General features: G+C 29.0%; 1 protein-coding gene across 3 annotated transcripts in view; it reads right to left on the minus strand.

Annotated features, from left to right (window-relative positions):
- LOC112710246 (uncharacterized) overlaps nucleotides 1–7,435 on the minus strand; it is a 35,861-nt gene extending 28,426 nt beyond the window's left edge. For 2 of the 3 annotated variants that reach the window (XR_011866198.1, XM_025762405.3), the window contains exons 1-2: nucleotides 7,305–7,435; nucleotides 6,705–6,858 (exon numbers count right to left, since the gene is read on the minus strand). The gene's annotated coding sequence lies outside the window, so the exon portion shown is untranslated. Of the gene's footprint in view, nucleotides 1–265; nucleotides 726–6,704; nucleotides 6,859–7,304 lie in introns of those variants that run through there. The other variant, XM_025762406.3, reaches the window with a different exon arrangement.
- Nucleotides 7,436–14,695: the final 7,260 nt, after the last annotated feature.

The following is a 14,695-nucleotide window of genomic DNA, read 5'->3' on the forward strand; positions in this document are numbered from 1 at the left end:
TCCAACTTGGATTTAAGCTCTACTTGAGGATTTCGCCAATGTCTTGCTAAATGCACGAAACTCGAACCCCACAATTTTTAGAGCATACCAGTGAGCCAACCCCTCGACCAATCAAGTTTATATTTCTATCCTTATTACAAACTTAAACAATTATTTCTAAACTTCTTAATTATGTTAGGCTTTATATAAACTTCTCAATTACGTCTAAATACACTGATTTCCAATATAAAAGCACGAAAACAAAGCATGTATCCAGTTCCCTTACCATCTAACCAGGAACCAGGAGCCCAACACGGTGTCAATCAACCACCAGGATAATCATGTGCACGAACATGAACATCATAGGGAATGTATTGCGCACGAAGCGAGATGAACTGAGGAAGAAGATGAAGGAAAGCAAAGTGCAGACAATGTGTTTGAAAAAATGCTTGAGAGAAAGAAGCAGAGTACAGCGAATGAGCATGCTGTGAATGAAGATGCGAACAAGGGTCCATGTCAAGCACTTTACGAACCGAAAGCAAAGCGAGGAATGGTGGGGATCCGGTGCGGAAAGGACCAAGCGCAGGAAGTGTGTTAAATGAGATGGCGAAACTGATGGAAGAGGCCGACATGGTGAAAAAGATGTGGAAATGTTTGGAAACGGAGTGGAGTGGAGTGGACTGAATCTTATACAGAAAGGAGGGGTTTTCATGGTCCTGTCCCCTTCAAACTCAAGTCTCAAGCTCAAAATGTCACTCGAACTTGAAACTTATTTAAAACAGTAAAACAAAAAAATTATATAAACTCATGGAACAGAACTACTAAAAAAAATGAATTGATGAAAGAAAATACAGTCGATACTGCTGTAAAGAAAAATTGATGACAAAACTGCCATAAAAAAGTATAGACAAAAGTGTCACAAAAAATAGTAAATTGTCAAAAAAATACTCAAAAATTATCAAAAGAGTGACAAATTCCGAAAAAATGGTAAAATATTGAAAGATGATAAATTGTCAAAAAGTGATAAAAAATATCTGATTTTTTTATGAGAATAGATAAATAGCAGATGCAATGGTGTTTGATTCATTAGACTCGAAAAATCACAAGATAGGGAGGATAGACTAATCGGTGAGGTAAAAAAATTTAAAAAATAAAAAAAGACAAGAAAAAATGACATAAAAAAAAGTGTAAAAAATATGGTAATTCATAAGAAAAACAATATTTCATCTTCAAGGAGAATATCATAACTTTGATACCATGTTAGAAAGAATAAAACTTAAAAGAGAATAATAGATAAAGGATTTGTGTCTATTCAAATTGTATGCAATAATACAATATAGAAGAGTATTTATAAATGTTAAAAGAATCGAAATAATAAACATATAATATCCTATAATGAAGATTTATATATGCAAAATTGATCATAATATATTCTAACAAGCTTAATAACCGATTGATGAATCGAGGACTGATAGAGAAGATGGTTCGAATTATTGAGAAAATTGGCCAACAAGAGAACTAATAATAGACAAGAAAACTAACCGAAAATTGGTCGGTTGGACCGAATTGAAGATCGACTTCCTTTTGAAAATTACTCAAATTGTATTGCTTTAGAATTCACGCGGAGAAGAATGAAATAAAAAAATCCTAATGAATTTTTTGAACACAAATAAAAGTACCCATTAAACAAGGAAACTAACGTTATACCCATAAAAAATGGGTTTTGTGTGATAAAAGTATCCAAACCATCCTAATTTTTTATTGACTTTTAATAAAATTTCAAAATTACCTACATCCTTTATCTTCAACCTCAACTCTATCACTTACTCTTCTTTCCCAAATTATAAATCTTCACAAATTCCCTACGAATACTGCCGATTGTAATCCCTTCCTTGTACCTACACCATCACTACCGCGCCCTTTCATTTTTTCCGCCACACCGGCATCCACCGGATCCCAACATCTCCTTCTTCAAGGACGACCAAAATACATTCCTCTCCAACTTTTGGGTCGATAGCTTCCGCCACCCCAACGCCATCATCACCAACCTCTGTCTTTCGCTGCCTCGACCTCTAGCTCCTGCACTAACACCCTCACGCCCTTTCATTTTTTCTACCTTCCCCCCTCTTTCGTCTCTTCCTTCACCCTAAAGGACCTCCTCTTACTCCGTAACTCCTTCCTTGACCGCCAATTCCAGTGGGTCAGCATCTCAAGTTCTTCAAGGCTACACCCATTTACATCTAGGAGCAGTTAGACTTGTTCTAACTCTTCATGAAAGAAGATCTCTTTCTGTAATAGCCAAGGTTGTTCTCTTGGATACTACTTTCAAGGATTACCAACATGCCTTGATTGGAGTATTCGTCACTACACTTTCAAACGGAAGTGTTATCCTTACTATAGCTTCTAATTTCACCATGAGGTTATCAGACTCAACGATACCTCATAGACTGAAGATTCAAATATAGCTAGTTGGAGTAATCCAAGACTCCAATGCTGAACAGGCTACTTTACACCACCAAGTCCTCTACAGAGTCCACGACCATGCTCTTGATCTCAATCTCCCAAACACCATAGAAGAAGCATTATTCATGTTCACTGATAATGCCAGAGGACTAGCAATTGTAAACATTCCAAAGATTATCACCACTGAAGAACTTTCTTCTATTATTGTATTAGAATGGATTACTGATTATAAGAAAGCCTTCTCCAAAGAACAGATTGATGTTCATACTACAGCTCTACCAACTATTGTCCACAATAGTAATAGAACGGTGACTACTAATTTCCAGAAATCAGGAGTAGTCAAACAAACTCCCCTACGAGGATCATCTTTTAGAAGGATTAATATGATCTCTCCAATTCGAGTACAAACTACTCACGATCAAGATGATCTGCTGGTGCATTTCTATGAAAATGGAAGACCTATATATGTTTCTCATATTAATGTCCATTTCATCTGAGATGTTGATCCCTTTATGTGTGACTCTGATTGTGACTGTGCTGAACAATGGAGTGACACAAATGATGATGATTATGACAGGCATCTAACGAACAAGAAAAAAGAAAAATTCACAACAAGCTCATTGCTCTTACAAAAGAGCTGAACCCTCTGATGATGCAAATATAGTCCCAAAGTTCAGGAGGAAAAAACTATTCCAAAAAGGTCTCACAGATTATTCTTATCATTCAGTTGAAACTATTCCGTGTATTGCAATCCTCAGGCCTTATGAAGAAGAATTTCTACCTCTAGTGACACAGACTAATGAAAAGAAGATCACTAGAAGACCTTATGTGATTCCTCAGAGAATTACTCCACATGGACATCAAGCAACCACCCCTCAAGATGAAGTCCTCAATTGGCATACAGACAATTTAGTCAGCCAAAATAAAGTATTATTCCGTATAGACCACACTCTTGATGCTCTTGTCGAAAAAATAGAGGGACTTTCTATGCAAATAGATTCTTTTGCAGAACAAATTGCTGAACTCAGAGACCAGCTTTCCAGACAAGCTTTTCAGCTTGATCAAGAACTCAAAGCCTATATTGAGAATAAGTATATTGGCCTGGAGTTCCACAAGAAAGACAGAGAACTGGCCCAAGTTAAATCCCAGCATCGTCAGATTGAAATGGATAGACACAGAACGGCTGTGCCTCAAGCATTGGATGTATCCTAAACCATATCCATCATATTCACATGTCTTATTTTCTTCAACATATTCACCACCTGAAACCCCAAATTATGAATCCATCTTCAAATCCACTTATCCTTTAGCCAGACAAGTCAACACCAAAAAATATGCCCCAAATATAACATTATTCATCCCAAATCCAACCATAACCACCTCTCCAACCCGAGCATCACCCTCCCTAGAGGCCAAGAAATCTTTTTAGAGAAAGTACATCTACTGATCCTCCTTCAAAAGACAATGGCATTGAAGAAGGATCACCTGTCCCAGGCCAGACAACTAATGCTCTCACTCTGAATGATCAATCAGATGTTAGAGAAATCACTGATGAATCTACAGAAGAAACCATTGAAGATTCAGCTGAGTATGTTGAATGGTTCGAAGAAGACTATGTGGCAGACCTTTCAGCAATAGCCATGGTCAATCCAATAGAAGAAGAAGAGGAAGAAATAATCTTTGAAAAAGATGAACCAACAACTTCAGTTAATCCTCCACAAACACGATCTTTTGAAGTAAAAACTTCTAACAAATAGTTCATCTTTGATGATATTCCACCTTCAAGATACAGAGAAAGGTTGAAAGAATTTGGTACTTGAATTGAAACCAACATGGCTAATCCAAATATTTCAAGTACACAAGTCCTTACAAATTTCATAAATCGAATGACTGGCAATCTCTGTGGATGGGTTAACAACCTTTCTGAGTATGAAAGATTTCAACTCATCAATAGTACTTTTCCTAAGTTTTTGGGAGTACTACACCAAGAGTTCCTAGGAGATATCACAACACCCAGAAAAAAAACTCTTAAGTGTATTTTGAAATGAAGTGCTACTCTTGTTGATTATCTTTCTAAACCTACTAAAGAACTAATCCCAAAATCAGTCATTTACATCTACACAATGAATACACACAATTATCCATAGACAATTTTATTTTCTGATTGTCCGCTCCACAGAAGCCCGTACAAAAGAAATAGTGGCCCCTTTTTCCCCTCAAAACAAGACCACGGACAGAATTTCAAATAGCTATTCTAGCCAGACAAATCCTATTTTACTAGTTACACTAGCTTCTTGTCATAACCGAAATTCATCCAAACCCAATGTACTTCAACATGGACACGTCTTTCTACACTATACCAATAATCCAAGGACCTATACCAGAAGAAATGATGTGGTACATCTGGGCTTTGTCTTCTATATATACATGTACCATCATAGTTCCAATCTTTCATTTATACCATATCTTGTGTAATAACACTCAAGCACAATCTCATCTGATCCGATTATTCTCCATGTATGCTCCACTTGATGCATAGAGAGGAATGTTATACAACATGCTTGACCAGCATCAACTGTGGGGATCCAGACATCTCCCAACTTCAAGCAGAAATCTTGAAGAAGACCTGAATTCTGAAGATCTAAGTGCTAGAGTATATGTCTTACCACTTAGCCCAACCAGAATTGATGTAGGGATACCCAATAGCACTGAAGGCCTATATTTAGACCTATATGACCCATATCTGCAAGATGTTCAAGATCCTAATAAGGAGAACACTGAAGACCCACTTATCTACCTACAGGACCCAAATATAAATTTTAGAGTTGTTAACTTGACTTATGATGACACATCATCCTATTCAGACGGTGATGGGACCCTTCCAGAGGACTATTTTAAATCGTCTGTCTATTAAAGCAACGGTCCCCACTATGTATAATTATTAAGCGCACTAAAATAAAGTGACCACTGTCACTTATCTAGTTAAGTTAGGAAGAGATAAGGCTTATCCTTATCTTTCAGTTGGCATTGTATAATAGGCTTATTTAAATTCTGTAAATATGGTTGTCAATCAGAGACCTCTATAAAAAAAGGGTTCATCTCAGTTGTAACAAGTAGTACCAAACATTGTAATATATTCATCCTTTCCCATCTCATAAAATGTTCTAAATCTTTTTTCTCTTTTCTGAAAGCTTAGCTAGTATTATTTTCTTTCTCTTTATCTAGTGTCATTAAGTATGTTCTGGACTTGCTTCTTGATACAGAGGATCCTGCTCATCAGAATATGGCATAGGATCCACAGAAATTTCTCATAGTGTAAAAAGGACTCGATCTTATAACATCAAGCTCTGCTTGAACCCTTTAAATTTCACTTGATATGGTGATCGATAGGGATAAGCATGATGGTGTTGTAGCATCAATTATGCCATAACTTGTACACTGTGTTTGGATGAGAGAATTTGGAAGGAAAGAAAATGTAAGAGAAGAAATTGGATGAAAAACTCAATTTTTCATTGTTTGGATCACAAAAGAAATTGAGTGAAAAACCAAAAAAATACTTAAAGCCTATATAAAAGTTTTCTCCTCAACGTTGCCAAAAAATATTGGTGGAGAAGGACAAACATAATTAAAATTTCATATTTATCCTTTTGGCTTTAATAGTTTTAATATATTATTATAATAAAAATTTATATTTAAATATTATATATGTATTAGATAAATCATTTAAATTAAATATATAAAATTATAATATTTTATAATATTTATGAAATACAACAAAATATTAATAAAAAAATATTTATACTTTATTTTATTATAAGGATATTAATGTAATTTTATATTATTATGTTTTTTTTTTCCACTTTTTATTCCATCCAAACTAAATTTTTTTTTCTTTATTTTCTTTCTATTTATTTTCTCTTCATCAAAACAACGCATAAATAACTATACTTTTCTTTTTATTTTCTCTCTTCTCATTTTCTATTCTCTTATTTTCTTTCTTTTTATTTTCTTTCGTATATCCAAACAAAGCTGTAGTGATGATAGTTTTCATTTTTTTTCCAATTGAATAAATATGACAGAAATAGAAAATATCTAGAAAAAAAAATCAGTATATAAAGTAAAATTGAAAAATAATTTATAATTAAGCTTTTAAGATATCTATCAACACAAATGGATCAATTTAGTTAACCAAATACAGTGATATAAAATATTAAATATGATTATTGAAACATGTTAAACAAACAACTAACTGGACCATATACCTTTTTAATCCATTAGAGAAGCAGCTTATTAGAAAGAGGAACAAGCTCTCCTATTCTTCAGCAGCAACAACTCTATTAATTTCTACATTTTTTCTAGCCAGATGCTTCTGCCACTCACATTCCCCCCCCCCCCCTTTTCTGGAACCTTCTGCCGCTGCAAAAGTCATTCATTCTTAACAAGGTGAAATGTGTTTACAAAAATATATATAATTTTGCTAACAAATTATAAAACTTTTATTTAGCATATATAACAAGCTATACATAATTAACAGTATTTTTACTCCGAAACATTATTGTTTTTAACTTAACGGTTGAGAGATCAAAACAAAATTTATTTTTTTTTTGTTTATATATTACAAGTCCTACATTTTTTAAATATATAATTTTTAAAATAACTATATTAAATATATAATATATACTAAAATCAGCCACTAATATAAAATATATGTTAGAATATAAAATATACATTAAAAATAAGATAAATAATATAAATATATAATAGCTGAATTTAATGTAAAAATAATATTTTTATTTTCTAAAATAGACTATAAATCAACACACATCAATAGTAAGTTAGACATATGCTACAAAGAAACAAACCTTTGTATTTGGAAAACGACGAAGGACCTAATTATTATTTGCGTTTATTTCATGAATTGATCTGGCGAAGAAACTGAAAATAGGACCAGAGAACTTCAGAAGTTGTAATGTGAAGAAGCATATGAAGTGATAATTGATAAACATTATGGTATAAAAAAGCTTAAGTAGGTCGTAGGGTAATGTATAGGAATGCATGGGAAAATAATAATAACTGGACAAAATAATTAAAGTGGAAATGTCATATCTGACAACCTCAATTATTGTCACCTTATTCTTGTTGCTCCATTATTGATGGAAATATCAGCATGTGCATGTAACACGTTGTTCGACGATCTTTGTGTATTTATGAGTAATGATAATTGAAAAAAAAAATCTAGCCTTTGTATGTTAATGAGGTATTTAAAGGGGAGATTAGAGACTGTAAGATTAGAAAATCGAACCTAAATTAAGTTTATGTATTATGTTTGGTATGAAATATATTTAATTAAATTATACGTAGTTTAAAATAAATATAGAGATTGGAGAATAGATTTAGAATTTGAAAAAGTTAAAAGATGATATTTTTTTAAAAAAATTTTATTAAAGTTTTAGTTCCTTTTTTTAAAAATGATAAACTACCATTTTTATTCATAAAAATTGAAAATGCTGACATATCACTGTTTGTCCCTATAAAGAATTCACTTTCGCAAGCAAAATTATCCAAACCTAAGTAATTACATAAAATTCTTAAACTACCCTTTGTGAGTCTCATCCTCTTTAATTCTTCATCTATAGCCATGAATCACCACTGCCACAACACCATCTCTCTCTCTCTCTCTCTCTCTCTCTCTCTCTCTCTCTCCTCTAGTCGTGTTCCTTCTCCTCCATCTTTTTCTATCGTCCTCTCTGTCCTCTATCTTCGCACTTTTCTCCTTCCTCTTCTCTTCTTATTGATGTTTCTCTTTTCTTTGTCGTTTCTCTTTCTTTTTTGTGCATCAATGGTGGCTCCTCCTTTTGCCACCGTGAGCTTCATCTCCTCCTCCTCCTTTGGGAGGTTTCTACTTCAGTAGCAATTTTGAGTCCTCTATTTCTACAATCGCATCTTCTTCAATGTTGAGTCCCTTGCTAAACTTATTTCTATTTAAAAAATTAGGGTTTTATTTTGAATATATGCATGTTCTATTTTTAGATTTGATCTATATTTGTTTCTTTTTGTGATTTTGAAAAGGATAATAGCTGGACTATATTGATGTTCAAGAGGTAAGAGAGAAAAAAATGAGTAAGAGAAAGAGAGAGTAGGAAAGGAGATAGTGCTGCGACCATAGTAGTTCACAGCTGACAGAGGTGTTGCAGATAATGAGTGAGTGAGTTAGAGGGTGAATGAGTGAGAAAAAAGAGGGAAGAGAGAGCTATAGAAAAAGAATTGAAAAGGATGAGACTCACAAAAAATAATTTAAAAATTTTATGTAATTATTTAGGATTTGAGTAATTTTACTTGCAAAATCAATATTACATAAATATAAATAATAATTTTCATTTTCTATAAATAAATATGTCAATATTTTTAATTTTTATAAATAAAAATAATAATTTATTATTTCTAAAAAAATTTAATCCTTTATATCCTCAACTTATAAAAATGTTAAAATTTTATATTTTAAAATTAAAATTTTAGTTTCATCTCTCACCACCAAACATAATAAAACTCGGCCCTTCAATCTCAGTCACAGGCACATTCACTAGACATGCTAAAAGGGATTTTATATTCCACTCTAAAATTTGAATCCAAATCACCAAATGCAACTTGACGAGATGTCTATAAATTCTCTATCTGTACCACTACCAAGTCTCACTCCGTTCCTCGTAGTTTTGTTTTTTTGTGTACAGTATTTATTTTTGTTGTTGTTCAGGCGTTCCTCGAAGTCTATGTTCCCTCGCCTAAGCCCAGCAAAAGTTATTTGAAAAACTTCCTGGGCCTCTTAAGGCAATTCTATTTTACTTTTTCTTTTATGGTTCATGTTTATATTTTCTTTTGGGCTGAAAAGAGGATCATATATATTGGGTTAATTGGATTTGATTTAAAAAAAGTTGATTTCCACCACAAAATAAAAAACATGAGGAACACATTGCGGAGTATTGTGTCGTGGCATTCATTTTTAATGTGGGAGAGGGCTTTTCATGGCTTATTTGTTTTCTAGGGTTTACGGAATTCTTTTTTAATAAAGTAATCAATTTGTTGACTTCTATTAAAAGAAAAATTCAGAGTTTTATATTGTTAATGAAGAAGTTCTTTCAGGATTAAAAAAAAAAACCCTATTTTATTTTAAGATTAACACTGGTTCATGCTACAATAGTTACAAAACTTCCTTGCCAGAAAATGCTGGAGCAAATCTTTTACCAATTTATATTATGTCAGGAGTAGACCAACCTACTAGAAACTTTCCTTTTAAAAAAATAATAACAAAAAAGAAAAAAAAAACCTAATTACCCCAACTCTTCTTTTTGTCTCTTTGACCAAGAATAACTCTAAAATAAAAACAAAAAGGCAAGATAAAGAAGAAAAAGAGGTTAACCTATGTTCCAAGTTTAGTGCAAGATTATTATTCATTCACTTAATTTAATCATTAATTAAGTAGTTAAATCACTTGACATCACAAGCGGCTAAGAAAAGTTTTCCTTGTGGACCATGATTCACACACAAGAAAGGAATGATGAGAGAACCCACCTTTGAATGTCTTCTCCCACTTTCCCTAATTCCAATACCCACAATCCTCTCTCACCTTTCAACCCTCTAATTTGACAACTTTTCAAAAAGCAAGCTGAACAACAAAGTGCTAACCCCACAAAAAAAAGAATATCAAATACATGGCCTTTCTTTTTTGGAAAATGTGGGTTTGGAGTTCCTAGTTTCCTTGATTAAATATTTAAGCTAATCATTTTCATCACTATGTTAGTACCTTCATGGGATTGGAGCCACATCGATTTGAACACAACTTTGTCATTACCATATTTCAATTCATATTTTGGATATATTATAATTATAAAACATGCTCCACAAAAGCTTCCTAATGATGCTTACCATCATTCCCCTATATTTTCTCCACTTAACCCAATCTTTGGTTTACTTTTAGAAAAAAAATAAATATAAATAATAAATCTTAAAATTCGGTAACACTTGTTGTAATTCTCTTTTATTTATTTAGGGTTCGTAAACCATCTTTTAAGCTAGGGAGTGTTCTATTTAAAATAAATATAAAAAAATACAAAAATAAAAGATCAATAATACTATTTATTTACTAAACACATTTAATATCTATATAATTATAATTAATTAATTGTATATTTAGATTGCTTTTAATTAACAAAATAAAAATATACATATTAATTATTAAAAAAAATGCTTATCAAAATGATGTCTATTATAAAAGTATACGCATAACAAAGTTGAAAAATATAATACTATATTTTATAAAATACAAGAACAATAAATGTAATATTACTTAAATTTAAAAGAAAAAGAGTTATAACTCTAATAGTCTCCTCATATTCATATAAGAAATCACGGATTCGAGTCTCTCTATCTTTGGTAAAAAAAATCAATATCTATATGTTTAGAGTTTACACTTTAGATAAAGAGAAATCAGATTAAACTCCAACAATTTTTAAGAGAAATTAGCGCAAAGTGTCTCAGTATTTCAAGTATTCACATTCCAGTTTTGACTAAGCATGGCCATGTAATAAGAAAGTCATTGAATTCATCTTAAACAGACCAAATATTCGGATTTTTTTATTTGAATAAAGAAGTTTTTGTTTATCAATTTAAATTAGGATACATAAATTTATTAATTTGTACATTTAATTTTATTTTTGCAGTCAAAAATTATAAAAGTTATATTTGTATGTCTTTTTGTGACTATGCCAATGAAAATAAAAAAGATTTATTTTTTTTTTATTTTTACACATATTGCTAGAGAAAATAAAAAATTAAATTTTTGTTGTTTTCGCTTACACAATCATTAAAAATCATATAAATATAATATTGCCGTCTTTAACTGTAAAAATTAAATTAAATATATTTTGATAAATTTTTGTATCCCAATTTAAATTAATAAATAAAAAATTATTTAAATAAAAAGTAGTCCCCCAAATCTTCCTTTATAGATGGAAAGGAAAGGGAGACAAGATAATTGGATTTGAATTTCCCAAACTTAGCAATATTACAGCACAGATACTGATGGTTATGGTTGGAGATCCCAATAGAAGCAAAGTGCAAAAAATATTGAAAAGTTATTAATAGCCCATTTTTAGTAGTAGGATCTATTCTAACCTGAGTGGATAGGAAAACTAATAGAGATAACAATTAATTGGTTTCTGAAATATACCTATCAAATTCAATTTGGTTTTTGAATGATATGGTCATGAATCCTTTCATCAATAACATTAACAAAGAGTTAATGTGAACCCTTAAATGTTATTGTGGTACTCTAATAGGCTAGTTAATTTTAGATAGATTTATAAGTGATTTTTTTAATTTTTAAGTTATAAAAAATTATAGCATTAATATTTAAGTATAATTTTTAAACATTTATTTAAAGTATTTACAAAAAATTTAAATAAGTGATTTTTTATAATAAAAAGCTTCTGATTATTTTTTTTAAATAAACACTTTTGGTATTAAAAAAACAAATAAAAAATTATTTATAAGATATTTTTAATATAAATTTTATATTTTAAAAATTTTTTAAAAGAGTTTAATTAAGGTTTTTTTTAGATCGTTGTTACAGAATTGGATCTAAATTGGGAAGAGAAGATTTAGTTTGTGAATTATCTCCTTCGACAACGCTATCAAGGATAAACCCAGATTAAACAAAATACATATCACATTAAAAACGTCTAAAAACTAACAACCAAAACATAACAGACCTTGAAACAAACAAACAATGGGTAACATTATATGACAAAACACGAATAAATATGTTAGTTGTTGAGCACTTCAAATATTGTGTTTGTCTTGTTTTGATTTTCTCCCAAATAGTTTCACCATGTTAACCACTTGTATCATTCTAATTTCGCCGACTCAGTTCATTCATCCCACCTGCATTGCTATGCACTTATATTTATGTGATCCACTTTACCCAATAGTTATTATTTGTCACAGTCATAGTCTCTCATTTTTTTCTTGCCTTAAAATTCTCTGTATTTTTATACTTTATTCTAATATTTTGGGTATGTCTAAAACGAGCTCAATCATTATGTGCTTATTGAATGAGCCACACTTATATAGGCCATTAGATTTTATTAGATAAAAATCAAAGGCTAATATAAAATAAGAACATTGATGGACTCTAATAAATATAGAATATCCTAGTACATAAATAAATGTTTTAAATGGCAATATTTTAATACACAATACTTTAAACGGCAACAAAATCTTTTATTCTTAAATAATTAAATATAAAATATATGAGTATTTTTTATTTATTAAAATTAATTATTGCAAAAATTTTTTATAATATTAAAAAATTATATTAAAATAATATTTTAAACTATAACTAACATAAAAATATAAAATAATTAAAATTTTATTTTATATTACTTGACAAATAATTAGATTATTATATTTAAAATTTATTAACTAATTAAGTTTATTAAATATATTATTATATAATATAATTTTTTATAAAAATATTTTAAAAATATAATTTATTTAAAATATTATATATAATATATGAAAATATTAACTTTTATATATATATATAAAGATTACCACATATTTTATTATATAAAGATAAAAAAATTTTATTTTAAAAAGTATAAAATATAAATACAAAAAATATAAATTTTTTTATTCATTAAGATTAATTATTATATACAAATTTTTTTATAATATTAAAATGATATTTTAAACTATAACATAAAAATATAAAATAAATAAAATTTATTTTATATTACTTGACAAATAATTATTTTATTATATTTAAAATTTATTAATTAATTACTTTGTTAAATATATTATTATATAATATAATTTTTTATTAAAATATTTGTAAAAGTAAAATTTATTTAAAACGTTATATATAATACATGAAAATATTAACTTTTTTATTTAGGTATGTATTTAAAATTATATTATTTATTTTATTTTTCTAAAAAAAATTAAAAAGTAAAAAATAATATTTTCATGTATTATATATAATATTTTAAATAAATTATTTTTTAAAAATATTTTTATAAAAAATTATACTATATAATAATATCTTTAATAAAAGTAGTAAGTTAATAAATTTTGAATATAATAATCTAATTATTTATCAAGTAATATAAAATAAATTTTAATGATTTTATAGTTTTATGTTAGTTATAGTTTAAAATATTATTTTAATATAATTTTTTAATATTATAAATTTTTTTTGCAATAATTAATTTTAATAAATAAAAAATACTCATATATTTTATATTTAATTATTTAAGAATAAAAGATTTTGTTGCCGTTTAAAGTATTGTGTATTAAAATATTGCCATTTAAAACATTTATTTATGTACTAGGATATTCTATATTTATTAGAGTCCATCAATGCTCTTGTTTTATATTAGCCTTTGATTTTTATCTAATAAAATCTAATGGCCTATATAAGTGTGGCTCATTTAATAAGCACATAATGGTTGAGCTTGTTTTAGACATACCCAATATTTTGTACCAAATACTTTATTCCATGAGCTTTATTTCTTAAGTTCTATTGCTCTCAATATGTACTTTCCTTTCTATTTAGCCACTTTATTATACTCTTGTTGTCAATAAATATTACAATGTCTACTTCTTTAACCTATAATTCTTCTAGTACAAATTGAAACACTAATTCCATACTTGTAATAATAGCCTCACCATTAGATTTTTCAATAATATTTTCTCTCATAAAACACTTTATTATATCATGGGAATTTTCAAGATAACTACCAACAACAAAATTATTATAGATAAGAATATATATTTTACATACCCACTAAAATTACATTATGTTAACTTCCTTCATCCTTGCTAGCCTGAATCCATAATATTTTTTCTTTGTTGCTTTACAAATGTATTTTTTTCTTTGTTGCTTTACAAGTGTATTAAGTCCTTGTATAATCCTCTACAGCTAGTCTTCCTCTATTTTCTCTACTCGAAATTGTAAATTTAGTAAAACTAATTATAAAAAAAAACTAAATAATGAAAGGAGAAAAATACTCCTAGATAATAGCCATCAAATTTTAATAGTGGAGAAAGAGAAAGAAATAGAATTTCATTTATAAATTGAAAATTTTTTCATTTTGTTTTTAATCAAGTCATCCAAATAGAATAATATAATATTTTTTTGATTAGTTTTCTCCTATATATGTAGAGAGAAGTGTGTTCTCTTTTTGTCAAGAGAGAG

The sequence above is a fragment of the Arachis hypogaea genome, chromosome 9 (assembly GCF_003086295.3).
Source record: "Arachis hypogaea cultivar Tifrunner chromosome 9, arahy.Tifrunner.gnm2.J5K5, whole genome shotgun sequence".
Lineage (NCBI taxonomy): Eukaryota > Viridiplantae > Streptophyta > Magnoliopsida > Fabales > Fabaceae > Arachis > Arachis hypogaea.